General features: G+C 43.2%; 1 long non-coding RNA gene across 1 annotated transcript in view; it reads left to right on the forward strand.

The window, feature by feature from the left end:
* The first annotated feature begins 271 nt into the window (after positions 1-271).
* Positions 272-27,085, forward strand: part of LOC144772067 (uncharacterized) — a 245,660-nt gene continuing 218,846 nt past the window's right edge. Inside the window, exons 1-2 of the long non-coding RNA XR_013599628.1 lie at positions 272-361; positions 1,107-1,214. This is a non-coding gene — a long non-coding RNA (uncharacterized LOC144772067). The remainder of the gene's footprint in view (positions 362-1,106; positions 1,215-27,085) is intronic.

A 27,085-nucleotide genomic window follows, 5' to 3' on the forward strand; every position in this document is an offset into this window, starting at 1 on the left:
GAGGTCATCAGCTCGGCAAAGACCTAGCATTCCGGCCCAGTCTCCACCCCCTGATGACGTAGAGGTAAACTTGGCCCCGGGCGTTTTAAAAACAAGCCCGGTTTTGCCAAGCTTCCACGTCAATCAGGGAGTGAGAGCATTGTCACCCCTCCCTCCCCTAATTCGTTACAGGGTGTGGGTGGGACCATACTCCGTGACGAATTGGAAAAGGTGTGGCAGCCGGAAACAGGCAGACCAGGAATCGAGTCTGCGCAGACACGACTTGTTGTGTGTCTGAGAGTGAGACAGCTTCGCTTCCTACACGAGCTTGTTCATTGTGGCGTTGGACGCCACTGGAAGAGAATAAGAGTCGGAATGTGCGGTAATTTACTTGTAGTCTAATGTTGTCTAACGCTATTAGCCACTTTCCTCAAGACCGTGGGGCTTGTAACCTACAAGTGCATATTGCGCGTGCGTGCTCATAGACACACAACTCCCCCCTCCTTGCTACCGCTCGCGCGCTCTGACACTTACATGATAATGCTGCCTCCTGTCTAAAATTGTGCCCCGGGGGCCAGGACTGAGGTCACAGCAACCACCATATACTGCGCTATCACGGAGGGCTGCATTAATACACCTCACCCCAGCATGAGTCCTTAGTGCCCCCCAATGAATTGCTCTAATGGGGCCTGGCATGATTGATTAGGCAGAGGCGTGCAGCTCGTTCATGGTTGCACAGAAGGACATAAGATTAATTCTTACGTGCGCACACGGGCAGCCCAGTTCAGTGGGCGAATGACAAGATGTCTGTCTTTCAGTAAAAATAAAGTTATTCTTTTCATAACACATTAAACACGCGGCAAAAAGGAGCACAAAACACAAGCGCAAAATGCTGGAGTCCAATCGGCGCTAAAGAAAGTGCCAAGGAGAAAGCGAGCCATTCCTCACTCCAGCCAGCATTTCAGAGAAAAAACTGTTCTGTGCATTTCGTTTGTTTTGGCCTAGATTAGAAGTCATTCATTCTTCATCTGATCAAGTCAAGGCGCCTCGTACAGCTCTGTATCTGGGAGGCCTTGCAGGACAGCAGAAAGAGATGACTTAAATGGGTTTTTTGTTTATTTCGGTAGTGTTCACACAGTCGGAAACAAGAATGATTTACTGCATCGCTGGCAGCTTGTGAGCAAGACCCCATATGGGAAGGAGTCGGCAGCGCAGCTAGACAGGCAGTTTACAAGGTAAGGAACTGCAATTATGCAATGGGGCAGACGGCAGAGTGTATGCTAAGTGCTTTGTAGAGCGCATGTGCGTCCAAATTGTATACATGTAAATGGCATTTCCTTAGTATTCTCACAGGTGCTGGATAGCACGACACTGAATAGCAGTGAGGAGACAGGAACAATGCCAGGGAAGAGAACGACACACACTTCAATATGAAGCAAATTCTGCTGGCTGCATTACCAATGCACTTTCCACTTTGCTGACACATCTACACAGAACTACCGGAAATTTTAAGACACAAATTCACAACTGCCCTTTTCCGGTAGCTGAACAACACGTGCTCAGCACAGACCTGCAATACGCGGCGTGTGTCTATCTTTCTACCACAAATGGGCATTCCTACAGTGTGAGCATGCCCTCCAAGGTCCCTACAGACTCCACTTGTGGCATCGTTTTTATAGTGAGATTACTAAAAAATTTGATGTACAGGAACATGCCCAAAAGCCTGTGCGGCGCTCAGCGTGAGCTTCTGGTGCAGGGCAGATTTGAAGAAAGGTCGGAGCAAAGCATCTCCGACTGACACACGTCTTATCCTATCATTGGTGACACAGGGGACCCCCACCACCTCAACAAGCAGTTTCCAGACACCAACGAGAGTGCCTTTAAACCTACAACCATACACAGTGCATAGCACGTAGAGTACTGCATAGTGAAACTGCACTAAACAGTAAATACAAAAATGACATTCACACATTTAAATGTGTTTTCAGTCATATCGTTCCAGCGTACCTGGATTTATCTGAGGTGCATGGAAAGCTTTTGCTTCTCTGGGAGAGCACTGGAACGTCATTGCAGGGAAGCCTCCTGAAAAAAATAATGATTAACAATGAGGTACGCAAAGTACCTTGGAATTGCAGGCTTGGCTTTGAAATGTAAAAAAAAATCAATGTTTTAGAAAGAGTTGGGTGGTTAGGAATTGTATTTCAAAGCAGGCTGCTTTGTAGCATATAACCATCTGTTACTGCAACATGTCATACCTTTATAGGGCGTGCAGCGGCCATAATTGGCTTATTCACACAAAGTACAGGCAGCCTCTCAACCAGATAGATAGAACAATAACACTCTAGGGAGTAGTAATGAAATTGTATTGTGATGTATTCCTATAGGTTCTGTATCGATCCCCCTATTCCTGACCCTGTTCTGGTTAATAGATAACTAGCAGCCATCCCACAGTGCAAAAACCGTTATCTGATTAAGCCACACCACGGCACAGAAACGTGTTATCTGATTAGGTAATAACGCATGCCATCTAATTAGACAAGCACTATTCCTCCAGCCCTGATAAGGCATACGGAGTTCTCAAAACAAATCAAACCTATGACAACCTGGGAAAATCCCTGCGGCCATTGTTTTGATTTCACCGAGAACTTCAGCAAAAGAATGTGCGAACAAGCCCGTTCGTATGACATCCTTATTGACGTATCCATGTCCAACCTTACGTCAATCTCGACACCTTACAGGTATAAATATTACCGACGTTGCCTTAAGCAAACACATGCGGTGGTGACGAGATCGGAGCAGCGAGACGCGCTGAGGAGCCCAGCAGAGAGCGAAGCCGACACGCGCTGCCCCGCCTTCCTGACGCGCTGAGAACGAGACGCTGCTTTTCTCCTGCCGAGAAATCCAGCTCCGGCGCTTCCAAGTGGCCCTCGCGGGCAGCTGGAATATCAAGACCAGAGACGAGAGATACCAGCCCTCAACCATTCTAGATCTCAGGTACAGAACTGAACCACCCCTTACAGAGAATTCTTGAGTCAGTCACTTGGCAAAACAAACTTAACATAAACTGCTACTTATCTACTCCCGCCCACGTATTAGGCTTAGGTCAGGTACACTGGGGTAGGCGTGGTTAGAAGCACAAGTTGAGTACGATTAGTCAAATGTATATATGTATGTATCTATTTAATCAATTTTAAATATCATATGGCTTAGAAACCATATCAATGCTTCTGCAGTATTATTTTATACTTCTGCTTTTATTGTATGCACTTTACTTAACCATAAGTATCGCAATAATATCGATTCATTTCTCTTGTACGAGAAAAGAGACTGATCAATAAATACCATCTTTTATTGAACACGCCCGTCTCTTCCTTTTCTCTACAATCTGGTGAAACTAAGAATGCACTGAACTGACTGAGTAAAATAAGTTGTCTTTTGTTTTCACACGACTCTAGAGATACACTCTTGATTAGGGGAGAGCAAAGTTGTCATGTTCTATGGTTGTCAGAAACTAAATCCCTTTTTGTCTATCCAGGGAAGTTAAACTCCTCCTTGTCTATTCGAGAAAGTTTCTAGTGAACTCTGAGCTAGCTGGCAAAACCCTAAACTTTAAGTCTAATATCGTCAGTAGAAGACCTAGTTAACCTCCGTCCTGGGTCTATACTACTGAAGGTATTATTCCAATGCGCAGAGCCTATTGGGATAATAGGAACTACACTACATGGCGCCCAACCGTTTGGATAGGCGATAAAACTAACGCAAGACATTAGAGTAACTCAGTCGTGCTTTGTCACACAGAACCCCTTTTTTCCCATAATACTCCAAAGACGTCTGGAGTGGGTGAAAGGTCATATCCGCCAAACCTCGCAGGAGGAGACTCCTATGTATGGTTCTTGGTTTAGTCAACGTTGAAGGATACACTGTTCCAAAATATTGTGCATCTAATCTTTGTTTCCATAGAAACTTGATCTGCAAACAAACAAAAATAACCTTCCTGTCGGTAAAATGGTAGACAGTGATGATGAAAGGGAGACAGTTAGACTAGCAGCTGAACTCCTAGCAGCTGATAATACTCTGCTACAAAATGACCCGGGTATAAAACTCATCCCGGTCAACATAAGAAAATCTATAACCTTAAAACTTATAGAAAATGGACTGACATCGAGAGGTGGTACAGTCATATTCGTAATTGAGGCACACGAATATCGGCAGACAGAGGTATTCTATTCATGGATAAACTTTCCAGCAGGGAACGCTGTAACAAAAGAGTTCCACTTTTATAAAATAGAGGAACCACCGGATACCTACACTCCTTTCGAGGAAGTGGAAGTACCACTCAAATTCCAAGAGCACCTGCTCTTGTTTGATGGCGCCCTAAAACATAATAATCACATCACCAGGCTCGGTCCACTAGGTAGACCAGGAGCAACGTGGCCGGTCCTAGCCGGATACACACCACATCCAGACATTGAAGAGATGTCTGCAGCAGAGCTTTTAATACAGCTAAAACAACTAATCAAAATACATAGACAATTAGTCCAATATGTAATGCGGACTTCAACAATCCAACCAGCAAGTAAAATTCCTCAGCTGACCCCTCATCAGGGTAACACAAATAAAATTACACCACAGAACATACAGTCCTGTCTAGGTAAAGTACCCGCAAAACGGGAACAAATACCCTTCTGGCTAGCACAAAACATTACTCAAATAGAGGCGGTGTTTCCAGACACCACCCCTGTGGATAAACACAGGATTCTGACTATCTGTCTTCCAATGGGAATCGCACCACACGTGGAGGACTGTGACACTTGGGGTACAGTCTTTGCTTCCATATACACAAAAACATATGGTGTACCATCCATGTCAGTAATACCAGATGTGCTAAAACAAATTCAAGATGAATATGGTCCAGAACCCGCTTTAACTCTTGGTATGAAATTACTGAAAGACTTCAAGCAGGTCTCGGCTATATTATTAGCCAACATAAAGGGAGAAGCAGCAAACGTGGCGATCCGCCAAAGGTTAAAAGAGACAGATATAGCAGACAAACCAACTGAAATTGCCAGAATCATAGAGAAATCCTATGAAGAACTAGGAAGAGATAGTCTGGGTGGAATACCGGTAAAACCTCAACTGATTCAAAGTCCTGAAAAGGTATTTATTAAAAATAATTTAAACACTCAAAAAAAGAGCTGGGATGGAAACAAACAATCCAATCCTAAAGAAAAAAGATTCCAGTCCAGAGGAAGGTCTCCTCGGCGGAGAGAAAGATCTCCGAACCAAGGACGCAGGTCTCCCCAAAGTGAGCCCTCTGGGAAAAAATACAACCTTAGAAATAGGGATAATATAAAGAAACCTGATAGATATCAAGATAATGATACACGTCCCTCTCAATCTTTTCAGACTTCAAGCAGGTCTCGGCTATATTATTAGCCAACATAAAGGGAGAAGCAGCAAACGTGGCGATCCGCCAAAGGTTAAAAGAGACAGATATAGCAGACAAACCAACTGAAATTGCCAGAATCATAGAGAAATCCTATGAAGAACTAGGAAGAGATAGTCTGGGTGGAATACCGGTAAAACCTCAACTGATTCAAAGTCCTGAAAAGGTATTTATTAAAAATAATTTAAACACTCAAAAAAAGAGCTGGGATGGAAACAAACAATCCAATCCTAAAGAAAAAAGATTCCAGTCCAGAGGAAGGTCTCCTCGGCGGAGAGAAAGATCTCCGAACCAAGGACGCAGGTCTCCCCAAAGTGAGCCCTCTGGGAAAAAATACAACCTTAGAAATAGGGATAATATAAAGAAACCTGATAGATATCAAGATAATGATACACGTCCCTCTCAATCTTTTCAGACTTCCTTGCAGAAATCGGAAAGAAGAGGACGATCAGAACACAGGGAAGAGCACGTCAAGTCCAAAGACAAGGAACCTGCTCATCCAAATAAAAAGTTACAAATTCCAAAAAAGAAGGTAGCCAGTATTAAAGTAGTCAAAGATGCCGAGAATACTGAGGACACAGCTGAAAAACGGAGAATGGGCTCAGACAATGCTAGACAGCGCAGCAGAAGTGAGCATAGCTCGCAAAGTCCTTATGAATCATCTGGAGATAGTGGACACGAATGAATATATTCAAGTGGAAACTGCAGACACCAGAGTTAGCAAACCTCACAAAATATATGAAATAACATTACGTATAGAGGGGGATAAGACTAGAAAAATAAGGGGTTTATTTTGGGATAATCTCTCCAAGGGCTATGACATCCTTCTAGCTGAGAAAGACTGGCCACCCGAATTTGTCAGGGAGTGCCCTCATGGCGAAGAAATAATTATGCCTGCCTTTGTGGTAAATAAATAATTAATTACCGGTTCTATTTTTCAGGATACTCATATAAACAGATAGCTCAATAAATAAGAGTCAGGATTCGAGGTATCTTGAGTCTACAGGCTTTAATAGGGCATAAAGGACAGGAACAGGACAGCCTGCATGGGAATAGGATGGCAGCTGCCGGGGGCCGGATCTGGGAGCATAAGGGATAACTTTTAATATCGGTGCACAATATATATACTTAAACAAATACATTACATTCAATACAGTAGGCGTAGCAGTAGGCGTGACTCGTAGCAGTCGCGAAAGATAAGGGCAAAATGATGTAACAAGAAGGCGTGTACAGGGCGTATACATAGACATGTGATGTAAACGTAACAGAATATGTCATAAACGGGGCGGAAACATGGAGGGGGCTACCTGAGCAGCTGGGACCTCTAACCTAGTGGTGCGCGCAAACGGGCAATGACGTGTTACCAGGGAGAACTGGGGGCTATGACTTCTGCACTAGAAGAGGAGACTAAAGTCTGGAGTGTCAGAGCGACATGTACCCAAGGCATATCTAGTATCTGGTGTTTGGAGTACATATTGATAGAATCCAAAAGTTATCAGGGCAAAGGCTAATAGACACTAAGACTGGTGCATGCATAATTCTACATGTATTGCGTGTGCGAGGAATATTCTATGAATATTAATACAGTATTTCTCTTACATGGAGACATAAAGGCTAGACCATGACGGAAACTATTGATGCGATTCAGTAGCTTAGGAATGCAGAGAAGGAGGGCTGGACTGATAACTAGAAACATAACATACTCTTGGCAGACTGAGAGGCAGAGCCAGGCCGGGCCGGGCACTGCGAGGCATGAAGTAAGCGAAGGGTCAGGGATACAGGTGGGTGCTGTATCGCTCCTCGGAGAGAGTTCAGGAGACAGGAGCTGAATCTGAGTCCGGGCCCTTTTGAGGCCTAGAAACAGGGACAATTCAATGAATTAACGTGTACATTGCAAAATGTGGCAAGGGCTGGAAACTGACATACTAGAGATGGACACAACTGTAATTGCGTCTTTAATCGATCAGAGGGGAATACATGCATATCGATCATGCACATATAACATAGGATGGGGAACACGTAGGCACATACAACATGGCAAAATTTACTTTTCCACATTCCCTCCTTGTGCCCTACGTTTCCATCAGGAAACATCAATATTCATGATACCATCTATCATTTCATATAGTATCATCTGCTCGTCTCGAATTGTCTTGAAACGGGATTTAGGACTAGGAATACAAGAGGTAGCACAAATGCCGCAAATCGCAGAGCCACATTGTATACAGAGGCAGCAATTGAATATGATCATTACTGCAATACCTAGGAATGACAATACTTTCCATCCCCAGGCAGATATAATACTCCAGAGCCAACCAGACCATGTCCAGGTGCCTGGATTCTGGTGTAACTGATGGGCAATTTTATGAAGTCTGGTTATAGCTGAATAAACAGACGGCGCGTTATTAGGAATGAAAATGCAGCAACTAGATCCGATGACTCTACATGCTCCTCCTCTATCGGGCAGTATGACGTCAAGAACGAGACGATTTTGGAGCACGACAAATCTCATAGCAGATTGCTCTTCGGTTAAGTTACCTAGAGCAGAAGTAGTCTCATTCACTACTGCTTCAAGGGTTCTGGTTAACCTACGGATTAGCTTACTATTCTGGATAGGTCATATAAAGAAGAAGAAACCTTTATTGAAGTCTTGATACTGTTCTAGAGTAGTTTCAGTTTGATCGACAATTGGGGACTCGATCTCCCTTTTATGTCTGACATGTACTAGATGCGTGTTTCTGTGATAATCAGATGGGGCTAGAAAAACTGGTGGCAGTAGGAAGGCAATGTAACATGTTCCATCCCAATCGAGGGGCAGACGAACATATGCGGTCGGACCACAAACAAAATAAGAATGACGTGAGGCTTTGAAAGTAGATTTCCCACTGTCACTATACTTGACAGTAGTAGTACAATCACTATGTCCTACATGTGCGGAACCATTCTTTCTGACACATAATTCGCCTTTGACTGGTAGTACTGAAATAGCAGGCAAATCTGGAGTAGTATCGGACTGAACATTCAGAACCATGAAATTCGAGGAATAATTACCTAAATCATATACTTCATTTTCTAGATCTAACCCTGTTCTATGGGAAAGACCTTGCTTGTCTGGGAAACATGTTCTATTCAGAAGGGACATATCAGTTGAGGATGACGTTAACGTGGACCATGCTCCACACGAACCATTATGCGAAAACGGATAAGGAAAGAGTGGCAGAACTCCCTTCGGTGTCTGGAAAGGGGGGAGTCGACCACACACCCAACAATTAGTGGCATTGCTGGTCTGGTGTGAATAGTGTAACATTCTGATAAATGTATTATTTCGCATAGCAAGACGATAGGATAGCTCGTGAGGAGGCAGATCACTAAATGTGTGCTCTACTGTAGCATTAGAAAACTTATGTACATGTGAAATTGGAAAACATAAATATAAAGCATAACTTGTGCAGGTAACCATAAGACTCAAAAATAACAGAAAACATAGGACAATGATACATCTTATAGAGTTTTGACTAACTCTCTCACTATGGGGGTCTATCTCATACATGTCAGGAACCTGCCTAACCGTTTCACCCGAGAGGGACTTAGACAATTAAACTGGCTGACTTATTTTGCTAGACCGGAGTTTCTTTTTATACTCCTGTTGCGGAGTTTTCTCTAACAGGGGAACTTTGAGTTCAGAGTCTGTTTTTAGGCAGTCTTTAGGAAAAGTCTTTTTACGTAGTCCATGGAATTTCTTTATGTGGGTCAGGTGGACCCAGCCTTTTCTCCCCTCGAGTTTTACTGCAGTCCTTGTTGTAAGTAAAACGAGGCGGGGCTCCTTCCAGCGAGGCTCCAGCAGACTTGAACGATCAAAATTCCGCACCAACACCAGGTCGCCTGGAATGACCTCATGCGGTTTCACCTCGGTGTTGTCTGGAAATGCGGCGGCAACCTGTGAACGACAAGAGTGTAGGGAAGACATCAAGGAAGCTAGGTAATCTGTCAGCATATTACTGGAAACATCTGTAATACTGCGGGGTCTAGGTGTACCCCACATGTTTGGGGGGCGGCCGAATACGACCTCATACGGGGACAGACCTGATCTGGAATGTGCAACCATCCTCATATAAAACAAAGCAACTGGCAGGGCAACTAGCCAGTCTACACCTTTTTCTCTAGATACTTTTGCAATGCGGATTTTCAGAGTCTGATTATGTCTCTCTACGAGACCGGCTGCTTCAGGATGGCGCACACAATGGAACTTCCACTGGTACCCTAATAGAAGGGAAACATGTTTCATGAGCTCAGATGAGAATGGCTGGCCGTTATCTGTATATACGACCCTAGGGAGTCCATAGCGGGGAAAGAATTCACGAACCAACTGCCTGGCAGTGGTCGCGGCTGTGTAATCTGGAACTGGATATGCTTCTGTCCACCTGGACAAAGCGCATACTACTACGAGGACATACTTGAAACCTCGACATCGCTCCATCTGAATATAATCCATCTGGAGGACTTCAAAAGGGTGGTCAGGAGGTTGGAATCCACCTTGTTCCACCGGGACACTTTTACCTGGATTGAATTGACAACATATCATACAGGTACGTACTTTCTGCTTGGCGGCTGCTCGTAAATGCTTGTTGAACCAAAGGTTCTGGATACTGTCTAACATAGCTTTTTCTCCTAGATGTGCTGAACTATGTGCGGTATTAATAATGACTTGAACCATAGAGTCGGGGAGAAACCATGTGGCTTTTCCCTTCGTCAACCATCCTTGATCTGTCTGGACCCCTCCTTGTTCGGACCATTTCTTGATTTCTTCGGGAGTAGCATGTAACTGTATGTCTATGACATCTTGTGTAGGGTCCTTAACTGTCATACAAGTAGTCTGATCTGGAGTGAGTGTCTGTGTCGTGTTAACTGGAATGTCTGGGGTCTGAGCTGTAAGCTTGGCTGTTCGATCCGCTAGATCGTTTCCTTGGGAAATGATGTCAGTGACTTTCGTATGTGCCTTGCACTTCATGATAGCGATAGCTGTCGGTAAATGTATTGCATTTAACAGAGCTTGAATGAGGAGACCATGCTGAATCTTGGTTCCATGAGAAGTCATAAAACCTCTTTCTTGCCAGAGCACTCCAAAGTCGTGTACGACTCCGAATGCGTAACGTGAATCTGTATATATGTTTACTTTCAGGTTCTTGGCACGTATGCAGGCTTGGGTCAGAGCAACTAGCTCTGCTGCTTGAGCAGACAGGGTGTCAATACGATGTGTTTCTATAACTTCGGTTTCAGTAGTCACTGCATACGCGGCTACTAGTTCTCCTGTACTTGTTCTCATACATGAACCATCCACATAAAGTGTCAGGTCAGGATTAGGTAATGCAATGTCTGTCAGGTCTTGTCTTGGCTTTGTCATAGTGTTAACAACTTCCACACAGTCATGTGTGGCAGGATTGGAGGTAACTGTTGGTAACAGTGTAGCTGGATTTAGAATGTTGCAGCGTCTGATTTCTATGTGTGGCTGGAACAGTGTCAGTTCATAACCTGTTAAACGTGCAATTGTCAAGTGCTGAGTCTGTGTTCGGTTTAAAAGAACTTCCACGGAATGTGGAACTTGTACTGTCAGGGAGTGTCCTAATACTATGGAATCACTTTGTCTGATAGCTAGAGCTGTGGCTGCAACTGACTTGAGGCACGCAGGCAGAGCCTGGGCTACTGGATCTAATGTGCTCGAAAAATAAGCACAGGGCTTGTACTGTCCTGCTTGATCTTGTGTGAGAACAGATAATGCAGTACCATCACGTTCTGTGACAAAAAGTGTAAAAGACTTACTGTAGTTCGGTGTTGCTAGAACAGGTGCTTGACATAAGGCTTTCTTTAATTCATTGAAAACAAGTGTATGTTCCTGGGTCCAAGGGAGGACAGTCGATACGGCTGCCTCCTGTGTCGTTAACTGTATCAGTGGCTTGGCTAGAAATGCATACTGAGGAATCCATTGTCTGCAGTAAGAAGTAAGGCCGATAAAAGCTCGTACCTCCTTCTGGGTCTTGGGCTGTGGAAGACTCGCTATTAACTGGATACGGTCAGGTGTCAACTGCCTACCCCACTTGGACAGTAAGTGTCCTAAGTATACCACTTGCTGGACACAGAATTGTAATTTGGAAGGGGACACCTTGTGCCCCTGCTCGGCCAGAAAATACAGGACTGTAAGTGACGCTCGCTCGCAGTCACGTTCAGAACGGGCTGTGATCAGTAGATCATCAACATACTGGAGCAGAGCAGTGTCAGTTGGCATGTGAATATTGTCTAGTTGTCTCTTAAGTGCTTGACTATAAATGCTAGGGCTTTCTGTAAAACCTTGAGGAGATCGTGTGAATTTATAGCTTCTTCCATTTAAACAGAATCCGAAAAGGTACTGGCTGTCTGGATGAATGGGGACACTAAAGAATGCGTTCTTGAGATCGATAACTGTGAAGAACGTGGCTTCAGAATCAATGGCTGTCAAAAGGGATGAAATATCTGGGACTACTGGGTACTGAGGAATAATACATTTATTAAGTTCTCGAAGGTCAATCACTAATCGATATACTGGAGGTGCATTGGGATCAGTACGTTTCAGGACTGGAATGATAGGAGAATTACATACATTGGAGTCAGTTTCTACAACCACTCCTTGAGCAATAAGTTCGTCAATAATTTTGGATAAGGCTGCTACAGCCTCAGGTGGCAATCTGTACTGTCTAATTCGTGGCAAAACTATACCTTGCTTGAGAGTCACACGATGGGGTGTGATTTGCATTTATCCTACATCAGTTGGACCTTGCACCCATAAATGCTGTGGTACATTCAATAGTCTTGGATCAAAATCACGTAATACATAATGACCTTTAAAGTCTCTAAGGAACAATCGTACTCCTTCTGGGGAACAGCAAATTACTGCACCTAATTCTTTTAACGTCTTGATGCCTAACAAATTTTCTGGACACGATTTCGTGAGTAACAAATCAGTAGTTCGGGACAATGGACCAACTTCTAGAGTAACTGGTTTCGAAATTTCATTAACAATCGGCTTTCCTGAAAATCCAAGGGAAACATTTTTAGAGCCTGAGAGCGGAGCCCCTGGAACTTCGTCATGACTGATAGTAGTCCTACTTGCCCCTGTATCAATCAAAAACTTTCTGTCTTTCCCTAATACTTGACTGTGTACATAGGGACCCTCTTGATCTACAGGTATCTCGATGAGAGGCAAGCCTACCTCCCTCTCTAGGCTGTTTCATGAATACGGCTGATAATCTGGATACTCTGTCTGGGCATACTGGTACATCTGCTGTGTAACATGCTGTGTTGCAGCGATAGGCTGCGGTGCTGGAACTGTCTGTTGTGCATTCTGTTGTGGCTGAGAAGTCTGTGAAACTTGTTCTTGTCTAGGCGGACGTGGTCTTTCTTTAGTTTTACCAGTAGCTATGTTGTGTTTCAGAACTGCACACTCGTTTATAAAATGACCTGGCTGTTTACAGTAATTGCACGTCCCTTTAACGGGAGCTGCAGGATGACTGGCTTGATTCGGACCCCTCTTCTGACTGTCTTGTGGAACAGATTGTGCAACTAATACTTTCATTTTCGTGTCTTTCATACGTCTCCTTTCGTGTTCTTGCTCTTCCCTGATTCTGTTCTGGTGATACTGGAGCATTTGTAATATCTGTGACGGAGTATTAGCTTGCCAACTACTTTCGACTTTCAAAACTCGATTTTTAACTTGTGGACTTGAATTCTCAACCAATTTGGTAACAAAAAGATGAGGGTACGATTCGCTACTTGTTTTCAGACCACTGTTAATAATAAAACATTTTTCAAATCTGGAATAAAAATCACTAGTGTCTTCATCCTGTTTCTGTTTACAAGCTGAGATTGCATCCCAATCTTCCTTTTTCGTGGCTAGTAACCTTGGCAAAACCTGTATCAATAACTCGGGCAATTCTTTAACTTTACCCCCTAGACCGGTACCTGGTACTCGTGAATTATCTTCAGCTTCTAGAGCTGCCCAATCTATCTTTTTCTCTCCCACCTCCCATTCTTTTTCCTTGAGTTTTTCATATACCCCTGCGGGCAACAGGACCTTTAACATTTTAATGATATCAGGATACGTGTATTCTCCCATACGGAGCATGTCTTTTAATTCTCGATGGAACCCTGCTGGATCTTTGTCGTGACAGGGAATTAACTTTTTCATCTCTAAGAGTTCCATCTTTGTGATAGGGGTGTAAACAAATACTCGTTCTAGATCACCACCCGTTGTCCTAACTGGGTGTACTTCTCGTAACGGATGCTGTCTATCTATGTAAAATGATTTACTTTCTGGAGGTGAGATGTGAACAAAATGCGGGTTCAGAAACGTTCGATATTTGTGGCGCTGTTCTAGAATGATACTAATTAAATCAGTACCAAGACCTCTCCATCTATACTGGAGTAACTCGTTCAGAACATCATGTAACGGACCTGGATCGGAATGTTGTCCCTCATACAGTGTAATGAGGTGCTGGATCATATACATACCCACCAGTCGTTGCTCGGCTGGGGGCAGTTTCAGAAACATTTGTGCCACTATTTCGTCTGGAAAAGTGGTAGAGTCAGTAGTCCATCGGACTGCTGATCGGGCTAGTTCTTGTTCATGCATGGTACTAAGTTCACTATAACCGATTCGTGATTTCAGAATGTGATCGGTAGCTTGAAATACTTGCTCAAGAGAACCTTGTTCTGGTGCTGGAGAGAGGAAAACTTTCTTGTGATCTAGGCGTGAATGTCGGTCGGGAAGTCTAGTTCTACCTACATACGCTATTCTGGAGGGATTCTCGTCGTTTACCTCTTCAGTATCAGAGGCGTCTTCTTTCTCAGTTACTTGTGCTGCTTCTCGTTTCTCGTGTAACTTTATTATTTCCCTACGGATTTTCTTGTACATACTCTCTATACAGTTCTGTGTCTTGTGTCTTCCCTCGGCTATATGGTCACTCCACCTGGTCAGAACTTTCATTTCTTCCGGATCTTTATCCGGATAATCTTGTTCTCGTATTAAACAATTAATTTAAAACTTTAAAAGCATGAGCTGAATCTCGACTTTTCTTTGAACCATGGCGTCGCCAATACTTTCTGGATCGACTCCTGTACGGATGAAACGATATATTCTGTCTAGATAACCTTTCATATTCGGCAGGGTGTCCAAATATTCGGTCACCCGTCTTACACGTAATGAATACAGGACCATATCATCATCGCCTGGGACTGGATCATAACGGCATTCGGTAAGGGCTCGCTTGATATCGGCAACTGACTGGAGTTTGGGTGAATGCTGTAACGCTCGTTCATGTAGCTCGAGTAACGTTAGACGTCTGTGCTGAGGCGGGGTTCCAGGAGGACTTCCCCCCGTGGCCCCTAGACTAGAATCGTCGACGGGTATCGTACGTGCTGGGAGAGTGACTGATGTAGCTGGTACATGTACTGTAGGCTGGACCGGGGGTACCGTAACAGGTGCTGTAACGGGTGCCCCGGTGGCTGGGGGAACAGGAATTACATTATTTACGGGAACTGGCGGAACAGGATTGGCATATTCCGGGACTGTATCGTCAAAATAGGACGAGAGAAAAATATCAGCTGCGGTCGGTTTGTGACGTAGCTTAATCGGAACTAATGGCGGCGGAAAATTACATGGTGCTTCCGGGGTTGCTTTCGGCAAGCCCTCGGCAAGAAGAGGATACATACCCTTAATAAGGGCATTTCTCTGTCTGTCTGACTGTTCGGCTTTAACTCGTTCACCTACTTCGATTAATTCCCTTTCTTGGGCTCTTTCTAAGGATTCCCTACTTAATTCTGTTTTTCAGATTTCTTTTTCGGTTCTTCTATGAGATTCTTTGCGCCATAACTCGATGGCATCTTTCTGGGACTGTCTGGATTTCTTTTTCCATAATGCTTCTTCTACTCGCATGATGCACTCGGCATCCCATGTGCCTGATACAGGCCATCTATATTTCTCTTCTAATTCCTTGGTGTACTCCACCCATAAGTCTAGATATAATATGGCACTCAAGCCATGCTTATGATACATAAAATGACCTGGACTGTCCCTAGGCGGGACAGGAACTGCTTCCTCGAGCAGACCTTTTCTGGTTTTTAACTGACGTAACTTCGAGAATAGAGGCATAGTTTAGACAATACAATACACGATAAACACAATAACGACTGGAAAAACAAATCACTCATACCACGACATTGAAAACACATGAAATAACATTTAAAATAACAGTTCGGACAGAACACATAAATTTCCCGAGAACAGAACTTACTAGAATGACTAGATGCACTGCTAAAACAGCACGAAACTTACCGGTCCCATAAAGAGACACGTCAGGACCCGCGTCCACCTAGGTGAACACTTCGTGTTGGATCTGCGTACCCAAACCCACGGACCAGAGACAAATTAATTGACCCTGTCTAGATACTACCCCAGCAACGGTACTCACCGGGCAGCAAGAACGGAAGGCCTCGGACTGGACTGGACTGCTACGACGACGGACTACGAACTTCGGACTTCAGTTACAGGTGGGCCTCCGGATACCTCGGACCTTGGACTCTCGGCTTGGGCTCTGGTCGGGACTCGCCGCGTTCCTCACCGCCTCGTCTGGACGCTGGACTGCAACCTCCGTCTCCTCCGTGGGCCTGAGGGATACTTGAAGCAGAAATATCTGCACGTGCACGGTATGGTTCCGTCACGGCTGCAGAGGATCAGGGGGCCTGCGTGGCTTCTCCGGCGCGTGGGGAAAGGGCAAGTCCCTGTTCGGGCGCCATTATGTGGTAAATAAATAATTAATTACCGGTTCTATTTTTCAGGATACTCATATAAACAGATAGCTCAATAAATAAGAGTCAGGATTCGAGGTATCTTGAGTCTACAGGCTTTATTGGGGCATAAAGGACAGGAACAGGACAGCCTGCATGGGAATAGGATGGCAGCTGCCGGGGGCCGGATCTGGGAGCATAAGGGATAACTTTTAATATCGGTGCACAATATATATACTTAAACAAATACATTACATTCAATACAGTAGGCGTAGCAGTAGGCGTGACTCGTAGCAGTCGCGAAAGATAAGGGCAAAATGATGTAACAAGAAGGCGTGTACAGGGCGTATACATAGACATGTGATGTAAACGTAACAGAATATGTCATAAACGGGGCGGAAACATGGAGGGGGCTACCTGAGCAGCTGGGACCTCTAACCTAGTGGTGGGCGCAAACGGGCAATGACGTGTTACCAGGGAGAACTGGGGGCTATGACTTCTGCACTAGAAGAGGAGACTAAAGTCTGGAGTGTCAGAGCGACATGTACCCAAGGCATATCTAGTATCTGGTGTTTGGAGTACATATTGATAGAATCCAAAAGTTATCAGGGCAAAGGCTAATAGACACTAAGACTGGTGCATGCATAATTCTACATGTATTGCGTGTGCGAGGAATATTCTATGAATATTAATACAGTATTTCTCTAACATGGAGACATAAAGGCTAGACCATGACGGAAACTATTGATGCGATTCAGTAGCTTAGGAATGCAGAGAAGGAGGGCTGGACTGATAACTAGAAACATAACATACTCTTGGCAGACTGAGAGGCAGAGCCAGGCCGGGCCGGGCACTGCGAGGCATGAAGTAAGCGAAGGGTCAGGGATACAGGTGGGGGCTGTATCGCTCCTCGGAGAGAGTTCAGGAGACAGGAGCTGAATCTGAGTCCGGGCCCTTTTGAGGCCTAGAAACAGGGACAATTCAATGAATTAACGTGTACATTGCAAAATGTGGCAAGGGCTGGAAACTGACATACTAGAGATGGACACAACTGTAATTGCGTCTTTAATCGATCAGAGGGGAATACATGCATATCGATCATGCACATATAACATAGGATGGGGAACACGTAGGCACATGCAACATGGCAAAATTTACTTTTCCACACCTTCTCAAATCATATTCCAATTCATAAAAAATATACACTTGCTAGAAAGTGGGCAGTAGCTCAAGCTCCTGCTTTATATAAAAATCATGTAGGATGGGATGAGGACTCTCCTCCTCACAAAATCCAGTTAAAATCACAACCTACTGCACAGAGGCAGTACCCAATTAAGCAAGAAGCTAAAAAACAGGTAAAAGAGATCCTAGATCAACTTGAATACCAGGGGGTGATTGAAACTTGCACCTCACAAATGAACAATCCCTTGTTTCCTGTCTCCAAACCAGACAACTCATATCGTCTAGTTTTGGATTACAGACACCTTAACTCATGTTGCAAAACCTTTGCAGTGCAAAACTCGCATAGTGCTGCACTAATGAATAACATAGTGCGCAAAAAATACAAAACAACATTAGACATCTCTAATGGATTCTTTTGTCAAAATATAGCACCAGAGAGCAGATATTTGACTGCATTCTCGGTAAATGGCTCGCAAAAAAGTTTCTGCCGTTTACCACAGGGGCACAAGAACAGCCCAGGATTATTCTCAAAGAGAGTAACAGAATTACTACAAACATACGATGACGAGGCATTATCATATGTCGACGACATTTACCTAACAGATGATGACTTGGATACTCACTTGAAGAGAGTGAACACCATAATACTTGGGTTCGCAGCAGAGGGTTACAAATTCAACTTTAAAAAATCAAGAATTGCCCATCTAACAGTCCTGTTTTTAGGATATGAATTATCAAGTGAAGGCAAAAGTCTGGCAGACAATTTCCTAGAGAAATGTGCTGTACTCCAAGCTCCTAGAACACTAAAAAACTTACAATCAATTCTAGGCTTCCTAAATTTCGGAAGAACATACATTGCAAATTACGCAGAAAGGGTCAAACCCCTTTATGATCTAATAAAACCAGATTTTATAAGAATTAATTGGACTCAAAAACACACAGAAATTTTGAGATCTTTACAAACAGACATGCTAATTAAAACAAAATTAGAAACACGTGATAACACACGTAATCTTGTGATTCGAGTCATCCCAGGAAGATGCGGATTCACATACCTGACCTCTAATGAGGGAGAAAAGGTACCAATTGCATACAAATCACACTTGTACACAAAGGCTGAAATGAAATTTAGTCCAACGGAAAAAATTCTGACCGCGGTACAGACTGCTGTAGCAAAGGAAAGGGCCCTAGCACAAGGTAAACGAATAATCATCGTGACACCAATACCAGCCCTGGAGGCGGTAACAAAGGCAAGCATTCCGAATGCTAAAGCACTCCATCCAAGGTGGATACAGTGGGCTAATTCTCTTGCTGCAACAGACGTGGTATACGAATTTGATCCCAACTTAAAAACACAAGAATTTCTCCAATACGAATTTGAATGTCCTCCGCCAATCGAAATTCTGCCTCTAGAACACTACGGCTGTATAATATATACAGACGGGTCAGCACAACCCGCAGTAGGGGGTAAACAAGCTTACAGTGCTGCGTGCGCGATTGTTAAAGGTCGCTGGCACGAAGGGAAATTTAGACCAGCAGTCACTAAAACACAATCTCTAGGAGATTGTACAGCTCAGCGAGCTGAACTACTAGCATTCAAGATGGCGCTTGAAAATACCGATCGAGAATTCCCCACACTCATAGTGTGCGATTCGTATTATTGCGTTCAGTCTTACAATGAATACTTGCAGATCTGGCTTCAGAATGGTTTTAAGGATGCAAAAGGAGGCACAATCAAGCATAAAATGCTGTGGGAACAAGTAGTTCATTTGCAAAAAGAACTACCAAAGACTCACGTGATACATACACTGAGTCATCAACGTGATGGCGTTCACGTTGCAGGGAATTCATTGGCTGATGAGGCAGCGAAGGCAGCAGTGCAAACGGCTTCCGTAGCTGCCATCACACGGTCAAAAACAAAAATAGACAGCGATATACTACAAGCTGTCAGCGCAACAAGAAAAGATTCGATAGAAACACTCCCGAAAGGCTTTCCAGTGAAATACTCATATATGACTGATACAAACAATGTTCCGTTTGCTCGAATCCCTGGAGTGGGGGATAGGGCAATTCCAAACATGGAACATAGGTTAGGACTTATCATAGCGGCACACGAAGGACTTGCTTCTGTACATGCTGGCGTCTCAGCCACAGTATCGTTATTAAAACAGAGATACTGGTGGCCACAAATGAGAAGACAAACACGAAACTATGTTCTAGAATGTGAAATATGTCAAAAAATGAAAGTATCAACAGTGAGACGACCAGCTCAGACGCCCCTTCTAATCTCGGATAAACCATTAGCTTGTGTTTACCTGGACCACTGTGGTCCCTTACAAAGGGATGGTAACTATAAATATATCTTGGTTGCAGTGGATTCATGCACGAGATTCATATGGATGTGGCCCCAGCGATCGGCTGACGCCAGAACTGTTATAAAAGATTTGCGAGTCTTTATCGGCACATACGCAATTGGCATGCTGAATTCTGACCAGGGTCCTGCTTTTAGCTCTCGAGCTTATAAGGAGGCCATGACCAGCATGGGCATTGCATTGCGGTATTCTTGTCCATTTCATCCCGAAGGAAACGGAATCGTAGAAAGAAAAAAACGTGACATAAAGCAATCAATAACAGCGAAGGTATTAGGTTCGGGAGCTGGGTGGGTCAAACATCTAATAACTGTCCAACGTAGTCTAAATAACCTGCCAAGAAATTCTCTGAGGGGATTCAGTCCGTACGAATTATTGTTTGGAACTAGAATGATGGTCTTAGATCTTGACAGTCAGACTTCAGTGGTTAAAGAAAAAAGCTTTGATATCAAAGATCGTTTGGCTATTTTACAGGACTTAAATGAAACAAGGAAAGACCTGAGCAACATAAAGTTGAAACAACAGCCAACGACCACTGAAGAAAAACCACCTGTCCCAGCAAGACCTGTCTGGATTCCAAAAGTCGGGGATCTAGTCAGAGAAAAGATCGCGGTAAAGAAGGAATTTGGGCCTTCTTATAGAAAAGCAGTTCCTGTCTTGTCTATCAACGGGACAAGATCAGTAGTACTACCGCCCCTTGCTGGTAAAAAGGAGAACAGAGTTGTATCAATCGACCTGATAAAACCACAATCATGTGGCCGATAACAAACAGTAGGCCAAGTGGATTCCCGATGAGTAGCAGAACACCAAGGTTTGCTACAAACACAGAGGTTCAATCTAAGAGGCTACTCACATTTGAAATGCCAAAAGAACAACAACAAGGACTATGCAACAATGCTATGGAACTTAAACCTCTAAAAACCCAAATAAAAACATTTAGCAGAGACACACCAGTCTACAATGAAGTAACAAATGACTATGCTGCTGCAACAAAAGACACTAATAAAGCAAACAGCAATCCTGAAGCAATAAGAACAATAGACAGAACGGCATCCGGTTACTTCATCAACTTCAATGATTCATCTGAAGATCTGAGTGAATCAAAGGAACAAACATCAACAAAAACCTTTAAAGATAAAGCTAAGGAACTTTTTCAACATCTGAAAGAAACCTATCTGATTTCTCCATGGATTTAATTCTGTGTGGCCTTAGGTGCACTTATCCTCATACTTTGGCTCATCATGGTACTATGTTTGGGACACTACATTGAGGGAAGATATGCTAAAATGGACACAGCAAGCAAGAAAATCAACTTGGTCCTCAAACCACACATGTCTTCCCACGTCGAAAAAAGAGAACTTTCTTCAGTCAACTTCACAGCCAATCCTATACCCGGTGGGGTAGCATGGGACAATACTGATTATGAAATCTATGGTCCGGTTGAAATCCTGAAGTATCCACATCAAATCAAGATCTCGTTGAGTGACTTTGTAAAACCAAACTCAGTTGCTGATGATTGGGACATTGAAAGCATTAGTAATATGATGTCTGATCTAGTGATGTCTGCTAAATTTACAAAACATGATTATTTGCAGGGTTCAGCTAATTATGATAAAATGTTCTGCTATAATCACTATAGTAATCATTATCTGCATAAATCTGCACAACCTAGAAATGTTTTAAATTTTAATCAATGGGAACACTGTGCAACCCCTCCAAAAGGTAGCTCCAGAACTTTTTATGACAAATATTCATATTTTTCAGGGTTCAACACAAGTACTGCAGAAACATTTTATTTCAAATTATCAAATAAGACAGGTACAAAGACCATGCTTACAAACACTAAATTGATATATTCAGACTCGTTTTTTGAACAAATGAGTACATTGGGGTTTGATTACTGGGACAAAAATGTTGAAGTAAAAAGTGTTTGGGGTACAAAGGAATGGCAAGTACAAGGTATAGAATCATTGTTTAGAGCTTGCATGATCCCAGAACAAATTATATTTTTGAATGACACTGTTCAACAAACTACCTGTCTTGGCCTAGCCAAAATCAAAGAGTTAAACAAACCGTCTATTCCAAAGCCAATAATGAACAGTAATAGCTCTATAGATGAGGAGATAGACGTAAACCATATATTAAGCCAAAACAGAACACATCCAGATTGGAAAAAGTGGTTGATCTGGCCCACAGATACTAATAACTGTCAAGACAGATTCCTGAACAAAATCCAGGGGTTCAAATTGACCAGGCCAGACCCTAGATATTCCCAAAGACAACACCCAGGGATAATTACCACGTACAGTGTGGGCAAGCTCTGCCTTCAATGGCTACAAACATCCACACTGTCAGAAATTAGGCAACACCTAACTTTACTTAATGATGGTGTTGACTTGCGTGATTTCATTATGGGACCGCGCAAACAGCGTCAAAAACGCTTCAAAGCAGCCTCTGTATATGCAGCTTATAACGAAGCCTGGAAAATAACTCAAATTGAAACATCAGAGAGAATACGGGAAATTGCCCGTATTAATTTGGAAAAATCACTTTCTGTAGTGGACAATGGGTTAATGACTCTGTCCTCCAGAATATACTCTTTGGACAGCATTGTGTCTTCAGCAATCGACAGAATATCGCAAGACTTACTGTTATTACAACACGGTCAGTCCCAATTGCGTTCTATTGTACAACTTGGCTGGACGTTACAAAATCTGCGTTCAGGCTATGTGCCTTGGCGTTTAATCAACACAACGTCACTGTTCAATATCTTTAACCTTACTGATAAACAAATCAGTATGGCACAGAAGGGTGCTGATTATACAATCCTGAGCATTGAGAAACTCAAGAGATTACCATTGACAATGTCAGAACGACCTGTCAGTGAGTGGATAATACATGGAATAATTAATATTCCAATATCTACTTTCAGGTTTCAATACTGCCAAAAATATATACAGGCTGGCATGTACGAAAAATTGGGTAAAGGGTACATTAAGTCAACATGGAACTTGCCCTATTCACATGCTTCTGTCAGTAATAAAGGCCGGAAAGTGTTTCTTAGTGGCGATAAGTGTGCCATGTCACTAAGCGGTACACTTCTGTGTAATGGTATTAGTTTACACGGAGCCTGTGAAGGGTCCTCAAATAACCTTTCATGTCACCAGCTAGGCACACCTGCGACACAAATAGAACCATTCTTTAGGAGACTATCGAACGGGAGTTACATTATAATTGTAGATCGCAGATGTTGTAGCTTGGTGCCCGGAATAGCTTATCTCATAACTACGACTGCGAAGGTCATGTGCTGTGAACGAGTATTGTTCCCCAGCGCAATGCCAGACAGGCAGGCAAGGTTATGGCCGAATTTGAAAATTTCTTCCATTAGAGTTGATACTTTAAGCAGAATGAAAACTGTGCTCCTTCAGACGCCGACCAGGCTCACGTCATCAAAAGAAACGTATGATCTCCAAGTTGCAAGGACAACGGCAGAGATTCATTCATTGTTATCAACTAATTCCCCCATACATTTCGCAGAAATCCTGAACGAAATCTTAAATATTTCTGATACCAGTGGAGTCTCAAATGTATTTAAGACAGTGTTTTCAGGGGCTCTAACACCATTTAAAGCCATTCTGGGTATTTTTCCCGACTTTGTCCATTCCGTCTTTGGTGGACTTCCTCTCCTTTTGGGACTAGTGGCAGGAATCCTATTTTTGATCCTGTTATTTCGCTATGGCAAACCGTGTCACAGACAAAACACCTGCGACAAGGGAAGAAACAATCCTAGCCATTGGATACCGGGACCGGATATCTAAAATCCTTGGACTGTCCCGGCTTAGAAACCTGAACATGACTTGGTTTCTTTCATTTAGACCTATGTGGCAAAGCTGTGTTTTACCTGTATTAAGGTGCTTGCTATGCGGAGAAGAATGCGTGTTGGACACCTGTCTGACGCTACAATCGGATGCGCTAATGGATGCAGAAACTTTGTTGGGTCCGGTCACGGCTCCTGCATTGTGCTGTCCCCTGCGGCTACCAATCCTGATGACGGCATTCGTGGAGACTTCACCACTACGATTAAGGGGTAGTGAGGTTCAAGATGAAAGCAGCATCGATCAGGTACAACCTTCTGTCAGCTATGCTGATCGAAACATCAATGGAGGCAATCATGCTCATGAATGCATGGTAACATCTTTTTCCGAGTTAATGGAACTTTCACAGGAAGCTGTTGACAGCTTCTTCGAGAGTCTAAATGATATGATGTTCTCACCAGAGCAGAAATAATGACTTTTGAGCAAGCTAGCACAAGGCATTCCCAACACCCTGAATTTGGCCTTCAACTTTGATAATAAAGTATCATGAACACATTTTTCTCCAGTTTACGGACAGCGGAACATAATTTCTCAGCGGCCCCAAAAATAATTGTCAATTTTTTCGGGACACTTATCTTCTGCTTAAAGTAGAGACTATTCTTAGAAAACTATATTTCTATTTTTAGGACATTTAGAGAGATTAGCTGCCCTCTGGCATGTTCATAAATATTTTATTTTGTGATGAAATGGTCTCGCATTTTTTTCTTCTGTATTAAGAGCCATTTCATGTGTTATTTTTCAATATTTTATTCATAATGATGTATAAATATGCGTGATTAATTTAGCATTTTTTTACTGCTTGAGTGCATATAATGCTTCTCGTATATTACATAATTTCAAAATGCATATGGATGTATTTTGGGGTGGTACGGTATACACATACATTACGAAATATTTACTATGCCTAGATCTTGTAAATATGGACATAGTCAGCGTGGAGTGGGTGTGATGTATTCCTATAGGTTCTGTATCGATCCCCCTATTCCTGACCCTGTTCTGGTTAATAGTTAACTAGCAGCCATCCCACAGTGCAAAAACCGTTATCTGATTAAGCCAGAAACGTGTTATCTGATTAGGTAATAACGCATGCCATCTAATTAGACAAGCACTATTCCTCCAGCCCCTGATAAGGCATACGGAGTTCTCAAAACAAATCAAACCTATGACAACCTGGGAAAATCCCTGCGGCCATTGTTTTGATTTCACCGAGAACTTCAGCAAAAGAATGTGCGAACAAGCCCATTCGTATGACATCCTTATTGACGTATCCATGTCCATCCTTACGTCAATCTCGACACCTTACAGGTATAAATATTACCGACGTTGCCTTAAGCAAACACATGCGGTGGTGACGAGATCGGAGCAGCGAGACGCGCTGAGGAGCCCAGCAGAGAGCGAAGCCCACACGCGCTGCCCCGCCTTCCTGACGCGCTGAGAACGAGACGCTGCTTTTCTCCTGCCGAGAAATCCAGCTCCGGCGCTTCCAAGCGGCCCTCGCTGGCAGCTGGAATATCAAGACCAGAGACGAGAGATACCAGCCCTCAACCATTCTAGATCTCAGGTACAGAACTGAACCACCCCTTACAGAGAATTCTTGAGTCAGTCACTTGGCAAAACAAACTTAACTTAAACTGCTACTTATCTACTCCCGCCCACGTATTAGGCTTAGGTCAGGTACACTGGGGTAGGCGTGGTTAGAAGCACCAGTTGAGTACGATTAGTCAAATGTATATATGTATGTATCTATTTTATCAATTTTAAATATAATATGGCTTAGAAACCATATCAATGCTTCTGCAGTATTATTTTATACTTCTGCTTTTATTGTATGCACTTTACTTAACCATAAGTATCCCAATAATATCGATTCATTTCTCTTGTACGAGAAAAGAGACTGATCAATAAATACCATCTTTTATTGAACACGCCCGTCTCTTCCTTTTCTCTACAATCTGGTGAAACTAAGAATGCACTGAACTGACTGAGTAAAATAAGTTGTCTTTTGTTTTCACACGACTCTAGAGATACACTCTTGATTAGGGGAGAGCAAAGTTGTCATGTTCTATGGTTGTCAGAAACTAAATCCCTTCTTGTCTATCCAGGGAAGTTAAACTCCTCCTTGTCTATTCGAGAAAGTTTCTAGTGAACTCTGAGCTAGCTGGCAAAACCCAAAACTTTAAGTCTAATATCGTCAGTAGAAGACCTAGTTAACCTCCGTCCTGGGTCTATACTACTGAAGGTATTATTCCAATGCGCAGAGCCTATTGGGATAATAGGAACTACACTACAGTATGTTAATGTTTCTATTCTTGAATGATGATTAGCTATTGGGATGAATATATAAATGAATACTGGTTTTGCATTATTCTAGTGTTTGAGTGGTGGCTTGTGGACCCCGCCAAATCATCTCATTCTTTTTGTTTCTGTACACAGTTTTTTTTTGTTATATGCATTATGCAGGACCATGCCATATTTAGCACGTTAGGATTGCTGATCATAATAGACTTGTTTTGTAAAGCTTTCTTCCCCACCAAGGAGTTCATTTTGTGATTTCTCAAATACCTAACAGGACGGATCCTTCAGGTTACAGCGCGCGCTCTCACTGGAACCTGTGACCTTTAAGTTAGGTGCGCATCACTGCAGCAACTTTCCAACCTCTTTAGCTATTGTTTTGGAATTGGGATCAACGCGTACCTCACACATGACTTATTTGTGGATTTTCACTCGAATTTCGAGAGGCAAAAGGTTTGCGTTGCAAACTATGCCTAGTTACCAGCAGACCAGCAGAAGAAAACTTCACACGCCTTTAAGTATTGATTTGATGTCAGTGGAATGATAGCTCCAGCCAGTTATTTCATGTCCAGAGCAGCTTTTCCATGGTGATGGGTCCTTATAAGTTAAGACATAATCGAGTGGGCTCAGAAGTGATAGACAAGGCGCAATAGGGGTTTTATGCACCAGTGGAAGCATCTTACATCAATGTCACTCGACGACAGATGGTCAGGTCCAGGAACATAGTGCGAGACCAGGGGGCGTGGGGGTCAGCTGGATTCCAGGATATTTCTTATGATATCCCATTCATGTTCTGAGTTGACCAGCAATGACGTGGAGGAAGATGTATGCCTTAATGCCTTTATAGAGAGTTATGCTTTTTTCTAATAAGTGCACAACAGCTATCAGTGGTGAATTTGATGTTTGCGAGTCTAGCTAAAGACAAGGAGCTCTGCACAAAGGTGGTGGCAGAGGGGGGAGTTCACAGGATGGAGACGAGGAGGGAGGCTTTGCAATCTTTATGCCACAAGGCATTACCACACAGGAAAGCAACACATAGGAAAGAACCACCAAGACCCATTTTGGTACTTTACCCGGCAGTATTTTACCACACAGTATAGTATTTTTTAATGACATACATATTATGCCAT

The sequence above is a fragment of the Lissotriton helveticus genome, chromosome 8, assembly GCF_964261635.1.
Source record: "Lissotriton helveticus chromosome 8, aLisHel1.1, whole genome shotgun sequence".
Taxonomy (NCBI): domain Eukaryota; kingdom Metazoa; phylum Chordata; class Amphibia; order Caudata; family Salamandridae; genus Lissotriton; species Lissotriton helveticus.